This window comes from Mercenaria mercenaria, chromosome 14 (genome assembly GCF_021730395.1).
Source record: "Mercenaria mercenaria strain notata chromosome 14, MADL_Memer_1, whole genome shotgun sequence".
NCBI classification, from domain to species: Eukaryota; Metazoa; Mollusca; class Bivalvia; order Venerida; family Veneridae; genus Mercenaria; species Mercenaria mercenaria.
The window spans coordinates 20070685-20087561 of NC_069374.1; the positions used below are offsets into that span (position 1 = coordinate 20070685).

The 16877-nt window shown below is 34.2% G+C and overlaps 1 protein-coding gene across 2 annotated transcripts in view; it reads left to right on the plus strand.

Moving 5' to 3' along the window:
• The first annotated feature begins 12242 nt into the window (after nt 1-12242).
• The window catches only part of LOC123526667 (uncharacterized), a 59034-nt gene continuing 54399 nt past the window's right edge, over nt 12243-16877 (plus strand). For both annotated transcript variants that reach the window (XM_053523009.1, XM_053523010.1), the window contains exon 1: nt 12243-12386. The gene's annotated coding sequence lies outside the window, so the exon portion shown is untranslated. The remainder of the gene's footprint in view (nt 12387-16877) is intronic.

Consider the following 16877-nt stretch of genomic DNA (forward strand, 5'->3'; position numbering starts at 1 on the left):
GATTAAAAACAGATTTTGCAAGATTTTATATGAACTGTCTCAACCTTTCTGAATTCCCGTCGTAATAACTTTATCTAATGAGGATAAGATATTTGGCTATAGCCGGTCTTACATATAGTCCCCTAGCGCAATTGTTTAACATTTAGCCCGCTGATGGCAAGTGATTTTGCCTTTGTGACCAGTGCGGACAGATCAGCCTGCACTGTTTGCTATTCAAACAGAAAATTTTCAGTGAAAATCCCTTCGAATAATAAGTGGTACTGCTCAAACTGAATGAGTCTATTTTAGAAATTTACCAGGGTAAAGGTTAAAACTTCTGTACATGAAATGAAATATAGGACATAAATTGAAATATGCATGAGCATAAGCGAAAAATAGGCTCAAACCAAGACTAAAAACTGAAAATAAAACAAAGAACTTTTCACTTTTTGTAAGCTGACAAAAAAACCTTGTATAAAACATGGAAAATGGTTTTCAAAGCCATAGATGGCTGGGTTTGTATACTGTGATTATGAATTATGATATTGTTTTGTTTTTGTTGGGTTAACGTCGCACCGACACAATTATAGGTCATATGACGACTTTCCAACTTTGATGGTGGAGGAAGACCACAGATGCCCCTCCGTGCATTATTTTATCATGGGTGGGCACCTGGGTAGAACCACCGACCTTCCGTTAGTCAGCTGGACGGCTCCCTTACATGACGATTTCAACGCCCCGAACTAGGCTCGAACTCACATCGGTGAGGGGCAAGTGATTCGAAGTCAGCGACCTTAACCATTCGGCCACGGAGCCCCCCCCCCCCCCCCCCCCCCCCCGCCCCGGCAATGACATTGACTTGGCCAAGCTGGTCACAAGGTGACAGAAAATGTTGACTGGGTACGCTATGACAGTTCAAAGGATATATGGTGCCAAGTTTCTTTTTTATGTTTTTTTTTTCAGTGTGTAGTGAGTGCACAATTATTGTAGGTAAACATCAGGGTGGGGATGGGTGTACATAAAGAAAGAAGAATGAAAAAATATATAAATCCAGCTAAAACAAATTTAAATATTTGCACACATCTAAATAACCCATTTATAATAAGTGATAAGTTATATAACACGTTTAATTCAAGTATAACAGGACTTTCTTCCCAAAAATAAAACAACTGCTCAGCCCAAAGTGTCTTTATATTCCCATTTGCAAGCAGACTTGGACACGGCAGTCAGAAATAAAATTAACAGGGATGGAGAAGGACTGGAAAAGAAGGGTATGCGTGGGGTTGCGTGATATGGATAACAAGATACAGTGTCAAGAAATAGAACTGAAAATAAAAGTTGCAGTGGTAGTAAGGGGGTGTGGATATATGGGGTTATATGTGGATGATGAAAGCTAAGATAAAATATTTAAAGTAAAAAAGGGCAGAGAGGGATAGGGGTAGTTATGCTGATGAGAGATACCAACATACCGTATCAAGAAACTGAAATGAAAATATATGGATCTTCCCTTAGTAGTACGTAGTCATTGTGTAAAGCATGACAGTATTTGCTATTATACCTTATAATTTCAAGTCAAAAACCCGTTTTCAGTCTCCTTGTTACTGTGAGCTTTATTTTTGACCTATTGACCCTTACAGAAATAGGGACTCTATTAAAGCAGTGAAAAGACATTATGCAAAGTTTAAAAGCTATAACCATTTTTATTTGACGTACAGTCTGGAAATAAAAGAACCCAGAAATTGAGTCATATCCCTGTGACATTGACCTTTGAGCCACTGACCCTAAAATGAATAAGGATATTTCTCCTATAGTTTTTAACCCTTGTAGGAAGAGTGAAAGCCATAGCTCTGATACTTTATGACTTAGAGTCTGAAAACCATTTTCAGTCTCTGGGTATCTGTGACTATGACCTTTGACCTACTGACCAAAAAATACAGTAGGAATCCTCCTCAAGTGGTTCTTAGTCACCCTTTGAAGTCTGAAACGCTGTAGCTATCATACTATGTGCCTTGAAGTCTTATCAGAGTGAAAATTGCTGCTGAGTAGACATTTTCTCAATAAATAAATCTGAAAGTAGGAAATTCACAGTAAAAGAGCTCTACATCTTTTCAAAGTACAATGATAGCAATAAAGCGAAGCCAACAAAATACAACTGCAACATCTTTATAAGACTTATCATTACATAGTACGGTGCCAAAAACGTCTACCATGCAACCTTCCCCCCCACCCCCTAAACTTTTTATTCAAAAGTGTCAAATTGTTCGGCTGGACCAATTCTTTCAAAATAAAAATGTTCCCATGAAAAAGAACTCTTTTGAACTATATATGATTTCACTGTCTTTATGGTAACCGTTTATTTTTGGAAAGGACGACGATATAGATGATAATCAGTCATATCTTGATCAGTGTTGGAGATAAAACAATAAAAATGGTGTCAAAATGGAGATGAGACATTGACTTTAGAATAGATTTTTTTTATGTTTATTAACTAATTTGCATATTCATTAATGTTAATGAGAATGTTACAAAATGACAAAATTTTGTTTGAAAATAACATTTAAATCAGTTTAAATGTACCAAACAGTTTTGATCTGGTCTCAAGCGTTTTCTTAAAAAGTATTTTGTTACTCTTATGATTTTTATGTGCTCTCCGTCATCCTGCCCTAACCAATGAACTGAATCAGCAGTGAAACCCCTCAAATTGTAGATCACAATCTTAATACAACGATATATTTTTAATGATAGAGAGGGACAAACACATAAACCATAGTTGCACGATATTACTAAGGCTTGTAATATCGTGTGCGGATCCTAATTGCGTTGAGTCGTATACGGATGAGTTTTGTGAAAGCTGAAAGAAATTACCCAGTACCATATGTTTTTATTATACCTCACATAAATGTCCAATGCAAATTTCCCATTAGTTTAACTTGAATAATATATCATATTCCTCAGTGATTTTATATCACATGCGCAAAATCGTTATTTTCAATTTCTGCGCACGTGATATGATCAATAATTTCATATCACATGCGCAACAGCGTTATTTTGTTTTTCTGCGCATGTGATATTATTTTTTCATATCACCCATTGAGAGACTGATACTTTCGCACTGATTAAAAGACTGAGTCGATAAATTTTCAGACGAGGAGCTTATATTATTATACGTTAGGATTAAATTACCCCGCTTTTCTGGTGCTCTTGCATGTGCGAACACGGCCGAATTTTCTTTTTGAAGCTACGTGCAAAATATTTCGAAAACAATTTTTCATCAAATATTGAGTCGAAACTACCACAATAAGTTTGGAAACGATCTAACTAAGAAAATGAGTGCTCCCACTTATATGTTTCATTTAGAAAAAAGAAAGTTATCGCCGTTTCTCGAATGCTACTGACTGACGCAATGTTGAAATATTAGAATAAATATAGCGGTCAGCGATATGTACTGTACAGTAAACGTCTCGAATAAATCTATCAAAAAAGTCTTATTACACAGCAAAGTCGCCAAAAATTACGAGTGCTAACAAGTAAAGACTCTTTAATTCTGTCTTCATTATTTGGTTAGCAATTATTTTTTAATGTTAAATAAATTATTATGTTGATTTTCAAGTAAATGCTTTGACCCCTATAAGCTTTCGGTATAATAAAATAAATATTGCATTCCTGAGAAGGTGATATGAAAAATGTTCACCCCTCGAAATATGAATATGAATGCCATATTTATATAATATGCAACATAAGTCATAGTAGCACGATATTACTAAGGCTTGTACTATCGTGTGCGGTTCCTACTTGCGGTGAATCGTACACGGTTGAGTTTTGCGAAAGCTGTAAAAAAAAATAACAAGTGCCATATATCTGTCATATGTAACGTAGAGTAACATTTGCTCTGTAAATATTATTTGTTATTCCAAGTTCATACCGTCATCTTGAATGATCTTCTCCTAAACACTTTACCGACTCGGCAGTGAAGACTCTCAAATTATAGATCATAAGCTAAATACACTTATATGTTTTCAATGCTAGAGATGGACAAACAAGTAATAATAGTCCGATATTACTAAGGCTTGTAACATCCTTTGAGGTTCTCACTTGTGTTGAGTCGTATACGGATGATTTTTGTGAGTGCTGAAACTATTCAACCAGCGCCAAATATATTTCACAGGCCATGCAAGTTAACTTTTCCCATGAAATAGGGGGTGGGGACATTTTATTTTCGCAAAATAGTGCAGAATTGCCCTTATATCATTCCTAATGACAAAATACGTTAAATCATATCAGAAAATGGTAAAAACGGATGTATTGTACGTTCTTTGTCTCGTAGCGACAATTTGCGCATTAGGGGTGGGCAAGTTTAGACTCTCTCATACAGACTTCTTTTCATGCTATTGAAAACATTTTTATTTGGTTTAATTTGCGAAAGACATATAAAAGTTCAGAACTAGAAAGACCCTCTTTTGTTCATTAACTGAAAAATCTTAAGGTGGCAGGGTACACTTCGAATTTTGGCCTCCGTCAATATTTGTTATAAATAGAACTTCGTGATTTTGGATGTCTGTAAATTAAGATAAGAGATGATGATTATTAATTCTTTAGAAAATTTATACAGCCGATACATGTAAAATTCTGATGTCAGTTGGAAAACTAACTGCAGGTAGCTTTGTATGATCAATGTGACACCTTTTCGCGGAAAAATTCAAATCACGGAAGGGTTCTGTGCTTGTTGATTGATACTCAGGAACATTTTCGCTATTTTGTGATAAAACGAGCTGGATGGGCCCCCATTTCGTTTATGTCCTGACGTTCAGTAAGGACTATTAAATTGAGAAATGCAATAAAATTGGGCATTGTTCTTGCAGCGGGATCATTGCAGGCTGTTCAAAAAGTGCAAAATTGATGATTTTGGCATGCTATTTTTCATGGATGGTGTAAACCTTTCGTTTTGATAACTTTCTTTATTCTTGAATGAGAATCCTGATCTTGCCATTAATTATCTCTCACCTTAATTTACAGACATCCAAAATCACGAAGTTCTATTTAAAACAAATATTGACGGGGCCAAAATTCGAAGTGTACTCTGCTACTTAATTAGCAAGATCGCGGAGTGAGATTTAGTAATTGGAATGTCGGGGCACGGTTCGAGAACACCACGTTTTAAGCAGCGCTAATTATCGTGTTTTTCGCTACCCGCCCCCGACAAACCAGTTACTAATTCTCGCCCCGCGACCCCGATAATTATCATGTTTTCGCTCCGCGTCCCTGCAAAAACAGAGAGTTTTCAACCTGCTTCTTCGCATTTTAACTTGTTAAATTTCCTGTTTTTGCTCGACGCAAAATGGCAGAATTCAGCAGCCATACGAAATGGACGCACAAATTGTCTACGTGAGAGAGGTGAGACAGGAATGGAAGATAGATAGATAGACGGATGGAAGTACAGACAAATAAATAAGTAGGTACGTACGTACGTACCATCCAATCTATTCATCCGTCCGTCCGTCTACCCATCTATTTATAGTTTCGATTGGCTGATATAAGTCGTGGTAACGAGTTATTATATTGTGGCCACAACTTATCAAATTGTGGCCACAATTTACTAAGTTGAGGCCACGATTTTCTAAGTTGTGGCCACAAGTTACTAAATTGTGGCCACAATTTAAATACAGTGTTGCGGATGTCACCTCTGTGCCACCGTACTTATATACTCTTATTTTTGTATGCAAACCGTTGCTTGAGGGTAGATTCTCTACATGCGCACAATGATTGAATAGGATTAAACATGTGTCTATAGTATGCCTAGAGTTTTCAAAATTGTGACTTGCGTAGGCATTCTCTGAAGATGGACGACTACCATGTTAAACGTTATCTACTAGGTGCCACAAGAAAGACTTGCCCGGTAGTCACCCTTGCGAGGCCCTTTATAGTGAAATAAACGAGGTCAAAGGTCATTCGGTGCATATTTTCATGTGTGTCACATAAAATACCTTGTATCTTGGTCATTTATCGGTGTAGAATAACAACAATGGTATCAAAATGAAGCCAGGGCTTTGTACATTTATTTACAAACTCTTAATCAAAAATTTTCTCATTTACATACTTATGAATATTCATGAAAACTTAAAAAAATGGGCAGATAATTCGTTAAAAATAATATTTTCAATTAATGCAATGATCAAATCTTCACTATTTGTGTTTATAAATGGACAAAAATAAGCAATATTACATTTTAAACATTACTTTATATAAAAATATATCTGTTTGTAGCATTATTTATTGTTTGTAAGAGTAAATACGGTCAAAAGTGGGTGGGGTATATCAATCATTAAAAAAGTATATATATTAAAATAACTGACAATATTTACATATCTCACATATAAACCACATTTTGAGATAGTAAGATGTTTTGATTTTGGAATAACGTTCTTCATAAATATTAATTAAGAGTTTTTCAGCTCATTTGCATACTCATGAATATTAATTAAAATGTATCAAATATGCATTTAAAACGTTCATTTAGTGCACATATATCTGTTCTTAACCATTGATAAGAATCTTATCAGTTTTAAAAATGTCCAAGTGACTGATTTCTAATGAAGCGAAATCACACAGACGACATTTGTTCATTTCAGTGTAAGATAAAATTGCAGAGTGAACACCAGATGCTGTATTTAAACACGTGTAGAATTGTAAGATAAGGTTTCATGAGTGAAAGATACTTTGAACTCACACGTAAAACAAACATTTTTTAATTTCATGTTAAAATAAATTTTACCTATGTTGGTCGAGCTACGGCCCTGTTTTCTTTGCGCACAATATAGAATAGAAAAAGCCTCGTAGTAAAGTACCGCCTTGCCTTACCGCCAAGGTAATCATCCGCCGTTCCGAAACTCTTGGTAACAGAGACAAGACCCTTAAGCGGGTAGGCTACATATATACAAAAATGGATTGAAATCGTGAAATGAGTTAATTTATGCAATGTCATTATTTTAATTTTGTCGAACTTTTGAAATGTTATCCTAAGGGTATGCTAAATTTCAAGAAAATATTTTTAGTATTTTTAAGATATTGGTAAAATAACAAATGGCGAGTTAGCTGTTTTGTTCAGTTCATGTAAGTAAGTAAATCACTTTTGTATGTGTGTGCGTGTGCGTTTGCGTGCGTGTGCAGAAAGGGCTGGGGAGGGAGGGCGCAGAGTGTGCGTCTTGGGTCTTCTTTCTCCGCCATAAAAAGCTGGAAAGTCACCATATGGCCTATATCTGTGTCGGCGTGACTTCAAACAGCAGTAGAATAAAATGAAAACAGAAGCAGTCATTCATATTTCAGCCACAACATTTGATATTTTACAAATATAATACACACGATGTTCTATTTATACTTTAATGTCATGATACTTTTCCTTATCCTCTATAGGTGAAGAACATTTTAATATATGACAAACAATATAGTTATATAAGAGAACAAACAGAAACCACTTCTAAGAACAATATTAAAACCGCTGTTTTCTTTTTGCTATGATTTAGTGTTCGGTGTTACTTTCCTATAATTATGTGCCTCCTATGAACACAACTTAGAACCTAATAAAGTCTATAAAATGATCAACACAACCATGCAAAACGGCAACAGACTCGGCTCATGAAGTGTAACACCGGAATTCTACTATCGTACTGGGAACAGTTAGGATTAGAACCCGAGTCCTCACTCTGTTGGACAGTTCTTCATTGGAATGAGTTCATGTTAGTACGGATCTATTTTGTGTGTTTGGGTGATAGTAGGCGAAGGGGCGGCGTGGTATATGCAAAGGTAAAGAATGTAATAGTAATTGTTTTATTGGTTGTAAATAACCGCAAAAATATAATTAGGTTTGGCAGTTACAGATAATGTTGGTGTGTTTTTTCCAGTTTTTTTATGGAAAATGGTCCGTATTGGCTTTGTTTATTGTTTAATACAGTTCTACTCTTTCCTTTGACAATATTCATTCATCAGTTCTTTCTTGTTTCCACATTTATAAGTTATACAGCGTTAGACATAGGAGCAGGGGCGGGGCTCTTTTTGTGATTTTTAGTAAGAAAATTGTCTTTTTTCTGTTATTTAGAAATTGTCGAGGACGGCATACATCGCAAGATGTGCTTCAAGCATTGTGGAATAATCGTTGCTATTTCTTTTCCAGAAGATCTAGGCACTTTTCTCAGTGATTTAATTTGGTAAACCATGCGAAAATAGCAGGTAAGCAATGAAGGCATTATGTTCAGTACGCTCTCTGATAAAGACACAATATTACCAATTCCGAGATATTACTGATGCATTCATGTGGCATGTTTGTGTTACAAATGATGAATTAATTTTCTTGGAAGACCGATATAAGGCCATTTGTTATCGAACTGATTGGTAACGCAGGAGCCAAAGGATCAGCGACTGCAAAATGAAGTAACGCATGAGCTTCGGATTGTTCTGTTGTGTTCTTTTTCATCAATTTCCAAGGGAAACATACCTTCATTCACTTAATATTTCTATAAAAAACAGCGATAAGTACTGTCTCAAGATAACAATCTATATTAGTTAATCATTCACTTCTTTCGGCAGAAACCCCGTGTATTACTATCGATTTAGGGGTAGGAATTCGGTCGCACTGTGGACAGAAAAAGGGCATTTATGTATTAAATCCTGTTCTCTATATTCTATATAAAGTGAAAAATGTCCACACATAACTTGCCCGATTTCAGATTACAAGTACGACTAATATTACAACTGACATAAAATGGCGAAAAAGCTATGTGTTGTGTATTTTCGAGATATTTTTTCTGAGATCAAAATTAAAATGCTGTGACTTGGAACAACTTTTCATACTTTTCGCACAAAATCCCAACTATTAATGCAATTCTACCAAACTGTTAAAAACATTCGCAATCAAATATAAACACGCACGCATACCTAGTAAGTACTGGTCAGCCGTTACTGGTCAGCCGTTACGTGACTATACTATACACAGATGTTTCTCATCGTGATCATTTTACTTCCTTTAGACAAGTATGTAAAATTTATCTTTCTTTTTTTCAGACTAAAATGGGTTGCTTCGAACTAAGGCAAACGTAAAATGTACTTTTTGCATGACCACAATCACAAACATTTCTCTAAGGAGTATATTACAGTAGTAATCAAAGCCTTGAGATGTTTGGTGGTTGCGGGCTTTGCTAGAATTATTTTCATTTAAAATGCAAATCTATAAATATACATGTATAAGAAACAAATACTTATGTGCCTCATATCTAAGATAAACTCTGCCTGACCTTACATGAACAGCTGGAAGTCAGAGATGTAACCATGGGCTGGAATACCTAATCATTGACAGATCTTATATAATCTAAATGGCAGTGTGAATGGATAGAGGATGAATAAGAACTACTTGATCATTGATAATTCATCCGCATTGTCCATGATTGGGACTACTTTGTGTAGCACATGAACATCCTTCCTTTGGATGTGACTTGGAATCAAATAAAGATACTACATGATTGTCAGAAATACACTTAACTTTGGTAGCGGGATAAACCCGCAACCAAAAATTGACAATAACTAAGTTGAAATTTGGAAAGTAGGACCGGTTCAAACCGAAAGTGGGCATGTGCCTAAAATGTTGCCATAGTTTACGCATATTAAAGATTTCAAAGTCATCGTACTGACCTGCAGAGGTAGTGCTAAGAATCAATGCAGATTTAATTTCAGGAAGTTAAATGAAAAAAAAATCAGCAAACTATCCGTTTTTCTAGACTGTATTAAGAGATATCTGCATTTCTTTTCTCTATTGTAACATCTCTAATGACCCTCATTTGTTACAAGTATATGATATTTCATATTTCCACGTTTGGGTTTCCATTATACGTCTGCTGAACAATGTTTTCCGAAAGAACATGCAGGTTATTGTGTAAAATGTGTGATTAAAACCCTTTTTTTTTTTTTTTTTTTTTTTTTTTTTTTGTAACTGGCAAGATTTGAGGATTTGCCTCAGTTTTTCTGAATTTTTAAGTGTAAGTGATTTCCTTTTTTTAGAAATATCCCCAGTCCAATATAGGGAACACCAAGCTACGTTAAGGCAGGAATAATGTATTTATTTATAAGTTATGTCTTGGTTAAGGACAAAGGCTTTAGTCGCGTAATAAAAAAAATCCCTTTTCTGTACAGTCGGAATGAATGGGTGAATGTTGTTTTCCTCGAAGCAAAGAAGTATAAAATTTATTGTTATAACTCTTTGCTCGAAGATAGAATCTAATGTAGATATATAATGCGTTTGTTTAACTTTTCATGAATTGTATAGATCTTTCAGGTTTTATTTTATGCTAACTGATGAAATACTGTATTTTATCAGTGAGATATAACCAATATCACTCACTGCATATCACTCACTTTAAATGCCGATCTACTTGTACATTGTGTCCAATTTTTTAATTATTTGCTTAACACACGATGAAAATTGTATTCGCACTTAGTTCTTTATAGTATATTTCTCGATTTAAATTATTTTACTTAATGAGAATTTCATAACGTTATGCAGCAAAAAATAAAATAAAATGGAACTTTATGTCCTGTGCGTCTTTTAACGTCACAACACGTCTGACGTCATGTCCGTTTACGCGTGTCTGTTTCCCTCGCTGAGATTAAAATTTGTTGCAAAATGCACATCTCTATGTAATTTATTACGCATAAAATAAAAAGAAAATTTGTTTGTTTATTGTGAATATGAAATATTACTCACCTCGAAGTGAATTTTTTTTTCACATTTTCACTCGCGCTACGCGCTCATGAAAATATTTGAATTTTTCTCACTTCTCAGTGAGATATATTCCATATTTACTCAAAACAAACAAATATCTTCTATTTATTCTGAAACTGAATCTCATTCTAGAGGTCTCCGAATAAGGAAGTCTAGTAGGCTCTTTTTAGATTTTCACAATAGCCAAAATATAAAGGCAGGGAAACCCATAATTCCATATATATATATATATATATATATATATATATATATATATATATATATATATAAAGAAAAACATCCAATGGGTTTCCTCTATCTGTATTTCTGTCCAGATAGAGGAAACCCATTGGATGTTTTTCTTTTTTATTTATTATATACTTGTCCAGGAGTAACTTTTAATATTTTCTATTATATATATATTTATATATTGTTTTTATGCCAAATAAGATATATCTTGAAGGTTTTATAACAACCTATTCGCTAATAATGTCGAAATTAGTTTTGAAATAATTTTGTTGTAAGATATTCACTATGGTTAGTATTCTATCCCACCAAAATCGTTTTTTGGCCAATCAAGATAGATCTAGAATAGATCTAGTTTGAAATTTTAAAAAGTTCCAGCAAAACCTCTAGATACCATACCGATAAGGGGAAGTAACACTGTGATTTTCAGATTTCAGATTTGGAGTTGCCCGTTTATGACGCATTGACAGGATTGTCAGGGGAGGTAACTAGATGCGCGGGTTTTTTTTTTTGAAAACTCCAACTCAGTGGCAAGGGAGATCACTGCGTAGGAGTTGGGGATCCTTCAGAGTTTCGTCAAAATTCTGATGGTAAACCTCTGGTATGCAAGAATGAACTTAAATTAGCAAAACTTCCTTCGATATAGTTCTTGTAAGTAGACTTATAATGTATGAAGCAGCTAAATTTCAAATTTCATAACTGGCAGGATCGACATACATGTATCACGCACATTTCCTGCCGTGTGATTTTGTTTAATATAGCATGCGGTTTGCCACGTGAATCTATAAATAAATGTCTAAAAATAACGTTTTTGTATCGAACATTGTGATTGGTGAATAAAACATAATAATGCCCGACGCCGTAATACAACTTAAAAATAGACGAAAAAATATTACACAGTTTTTGTTTACATCGATTAATTATAATAATGGTTGTGGGAATGAGGAAATAATAAATCATTTTTTACTATGTAAACTATAAAACTGAGTTGATGTATTTACCTTACTCACTATTTAATACTTTTCAATGAGACCCTACAACAAATACAGAACCAGTTTACATACAAAAAGAAATATATATGTGATTTAATGTTTTCATCGATTGTTAGTATACGGATGAGAGAAATAGGTTCGAAATTAAAATGTCATGAGGCAGCGGGATTCGGCACTTGTAGTAACACAATTATAGGCCCTAAACCATTTTCTACATTTCTGCTTATTGTATAGGCCTACGCAAAAATATCTGAAAATTATTCGTTTTAAAAACATTCTTATATACATTAGTAAGGTTATTGTGACAAGCTAAACTGACCAATGACAGTGTACAGTACAAAGTACTAATGTAATATACAGGCAAAACATTGGCAAGAAAAGGAATACCTACTACTGTGAAAATTATATGTGCTTATGTATGCTTTAAGGTTGGTAGCTAAATTTATTTGCATTTCGCGATATAATCAATCAACTGTGAGTCTGAAATTACCCACTCTTGCAATGTCAGGCTTTGTATACAGTCATTCAGACAGATGTTTACAAGCAAAAAATGTAGGTCACCAAAACTGCAAAAGCACGTAGACCATACACATAATATCAATGCCTGATTATAATCGAAAAGTAAAAATTTATTTTATAGCTCTTTGTTATAATGTACAATTTGTTCTGCATTTACTCATAATTCGTTGTTACAGTACAATAGGGCCGGGCATTGTGTCTTTTGTTATTTGGGTCAGTAGAAAAGGGTGTTACGACTGCAGAAACTGAAATGGGCGAAGTTGCAGTTTTACGGTGTCCAGAATTACCTACATCTTTCAGTTTCATCCAACTGTCAATTTCCGACTATCACTGGACGGTGCTGTCACTGTCAGAGAATCAGTTGTTAAAGAAATGAATATGTTACAAATGTTTAGAGAATAAAAGCTAAAAACAATTACATACATATTGACTGCCGCCAGCTTCTCTCTAAAGATACTGAGGCTGGGGCTGGATTTGACATAGGTTGGTAGGGAGTTTCAGTCGGATGGTCCTTGGAAAGTAGGAGTTAGAAATGTACTGAGTGTGAGACTGGAGGATTAAGTACAGTAATTTAAGTTTCTCTAGTTTGGATAAGATGAGATTAGTCGACTGCAAAGTTCTGTCTGGGCCCTTTTTTTTATAAAACATTACTAATGAGTTGAATGGCCTGGAGTGTATTCCATTCTAAGGTGTTTAACATTTGGGTAACGCTAACTACTGTAGTCGTACATGACATCTGGCAGCTGACCTTTGAACATTTTCAGCTTTACTTGTGAGAGTTTTTTGCCATGGATGCCAGGCGCTTGAACAGTGCTCCTATTGCTGTCAAACTTAGGTGTTGTAGGCAGCAATTTTGACCTTTTTATTGTCAGTTTTGACATTTTGTTGCATGAAGCGAAGGGTGGAAGCTGCCAGCTTTTTTTTTTTCAAAAAAATATTCGGCGAAATTCGGCCCCATTCCCCCCTCAAAATAGTATACATGTGTTTTTCCCCTTCTCAGTGCAAAAAATTCCCCGCCGAAAATAAAAAGAAAATCGCCAATCAGTTAAATCATAATTCACTATCTTTTGTTAATTTTTATATAGAAAACAAATGATAGAAAACAGTCCACCGTGATATCTTGCGTTTGTTTACATCGACACCGGTATTATACGAGTAACTTCCTTTGATAAATCAGTAATATCGAAGCGCTTTATTATTTTCGCACAACGAAATTTCGCACTATGTCGGTCAATATCTATACATAGCTAATGTTGTCTATATAATTTATGTAACACCGACTTTAAATAAAAATTGTATCTTGTTGAAGTTGTCGATATTTTGTAAAAAAATCATGTTAGCCTGTAAATGCCAAGCATTCTGTTTGGCTGGGTAGTGTTGAGTTTTCTATCTTTTGGACAGTCAGAGTTTGATTTTATGCCTTGGGAAAGGACCTAATGTCTGTTGTAAATTTTGGTAGGACAGTTTGGCTTGGGATTGAATGCTCAACATTTTCTGGTCAAAAATGTATGTGATTGTCTTATCATCCAAATTTGGTTATATAATAGTTGTCTTGCCATCTGGTATTACTATGCTTCATTGTGTTATATGCCATATCACATGCCCTTATGGGCCCTGAATTTGTCAATAAACTTGAAACTTGTTTATTTCAATACCAACTAAATTTCCCCTTTTCTTAGATTTAACTCATTATTTTCACCCTTCAAAGGGCATCGACCCCCTTCCCCTTAAACTGAAAAAAAAAAAACCGGTTGCTTTGGAAGTTATATTGTCAATGTGCATAGACCAGTTTAAATCTTTGGAGATGGTTATGCCTAAGTATTCAGCTGCCTCAGTTTATTGAGAAATACATTTCAACCACATGGCACAGGATTCAGTTTGTTGCAAAAAATAGTGTCCAAGTTTTTATTACCAGTGACACTGTCACACTTCTCTTAAACATGCTAATTTGCATTGTTGTGAAAAATAACAGAATAATACGGTCAGTGTCTATCCCTGTGACCTATGTCCTTTGTTCTGATATAATTGTCTTACTATATGGTCAACTGGTAATCTTTGATAATGTTTGTCACTGTGTAAAAATTTGCACAAAATGTTCAGATCATATATCCCATTTTTTGCTTTTTTATTCTGGATGAGTCTCCAAACTGTAGCTTCTGGTTTATACTGACATCAATTATGAAATTATTTTATCAATAGCACTATAAAGGTAAATCTCAAATTCAACTATATCTATAAAAAACACTCCTAGATTAACAATATATTCTATAAATATTATTTCATGTGGAAATGCAACTGATACCAGCAGAATAATGGATACAATGTTAGTAAATTTCAATATTATGAAGCCAACTTCAGCCACTCCTAGCAATTTGAGGCTGTTGCAATGTAATTTGATAAAGAAAAACAAAAGAATTACTACACGTTAAGTATCAACAAGGAAATTATTGAAACCTACGCAAAATGCAATTGTTGGTTTTATTATATAATGTAATATTATCTGGATTTATTTAATAGTTCAGAGCAATTTTCCTCACCCGCAAGGATAATTAGAAGTCAGGGTTCAGTTCTCTTAGATATATATATTTATGCTAAAAAAAGTCTTCAGTATTCCTCTCATTGGTATTTTACTTGTAGAAAGCTACCAAGAAAATAATGGTAAGATCTTGCTGTCAAATTAAAGAATGTGAAGACTAAGCTAATATTTTTTTTACATATATTTGTCAGTGTACTGTGGATTTGTTGATGGATTGGAGTTTTTATTTTCTTTGTTTTTCAAAAAGAAGCACTGGTTCAGAACTAACAGGTAAATTAATTACAAATACACAAATAAAAGTGATGCTGTTTAGGTTATGGGGACCCATTTCTTATGCAAATACATTAAACTGATATAAAGTTATTTGCACAATCAGTATAAATAAGCACTGCTGCAGTAAAACAATATTCACATTGAACTTGTATATTTTGAGTATGAATGGTTTCTGAGTCTGAAGATAGTCGTATATAGACTTTGATTTGCTTACACTGAAGTATTACAAAATGTGCATACATACATTCTGATGATTCATGCATTTTTTGTTTGTATATGTTTTTGTATCAGGATATCTAGTGTAATGTTTGGATTAAAGTGAATTTCAGAAGTGAGTAATTTTATTAATTTTTGTAAATTTATAAAACCAGAAGGGTCCAGTGTGGGTGGAGGGCGAGGGGTGAGCTTGTACTATAGTTTTCGACATTTCTACCTAAAACTCGTAAAAGTGAGGTAACTTCAAAATTTTCTTGTAGGAATCTTATATTAAAAATCTGGCACTGTGTAATGGGCCTCTTGGTTCAGGACCTATGGAATATGTTGGCACCTTGTTTACACATTCTTAATGATGCAGCTAGCTCCTAGCTGTTATTACACATCACAACAAGCTGATAACGCCAACAGAATGACTGATTTTGTTTTTTTAAATTGTCATTTGTTTGATCCAAGCATTTGTTTCTTTCATAAATATATTTTGTTACTTCCTTCTGTGTGTCGGTCTGTCTGCCCCCAACACCATTCCACCACATCCACACAAGCACACACACCACCACCACCACCCAGTCTCATATTTTCCCACACCCGGCCCGCTCACAAAAGGTTAGTCCGGTAATACATTCGTTAAATGTCACCAATAACTGAATAACAATATGATAAGTACCATTTTCTGCTTGACCTTGACTTTTCCAATATATTTTAAACTTTTAATTTATGCAAAGTGTATCATATAATTTATCAAATGAGACATATAAATGAAGTAGAAACATACAATTATATAACCAAATTTTTGTCAACAATAACATTTACTGTTTATACTAGTTAAGATATTCAATTTTCAGATATTAATAGATGTAAACCACGGAGCTTGAAATATGATTTGCCTTTCGGAGTTGATTGACAAAATTTCAATGTAAATTATTATGACCTTGGTATTTACTTCTGTCATAATCATAATATAAAATGTACATAAAATTAATAATTTTATATTGTATACTACTAATTACAAATTGCAATTGATATGCTATGGACAGCTGTAGGGTATTTTAATGGAATGCTGATTTTGACACTTTCCTGCTACCAAAAAACAACATTCAATGCCCAGTCATCATGATCAGAGTTAAGTTTGAAGTTTTATAGGTTTGTCAGTATAGTGTGATACAAGTTTACAAGCTGTAAACACCTAATAGTATGGATTCCAATAATACTGGTTTTTCTAATAGATGAAGGATGGATAATTTTTCAACAACATGTTTTACTGGCTATGCATTTAATGTGTGCTCCAACAATTATTGTGTTACACAAGGTATTTATATCTGATATGCACCGTGGTGAAAGATTCTTAGAAACCTGTTAGTTAGCTAAAAATAGATCT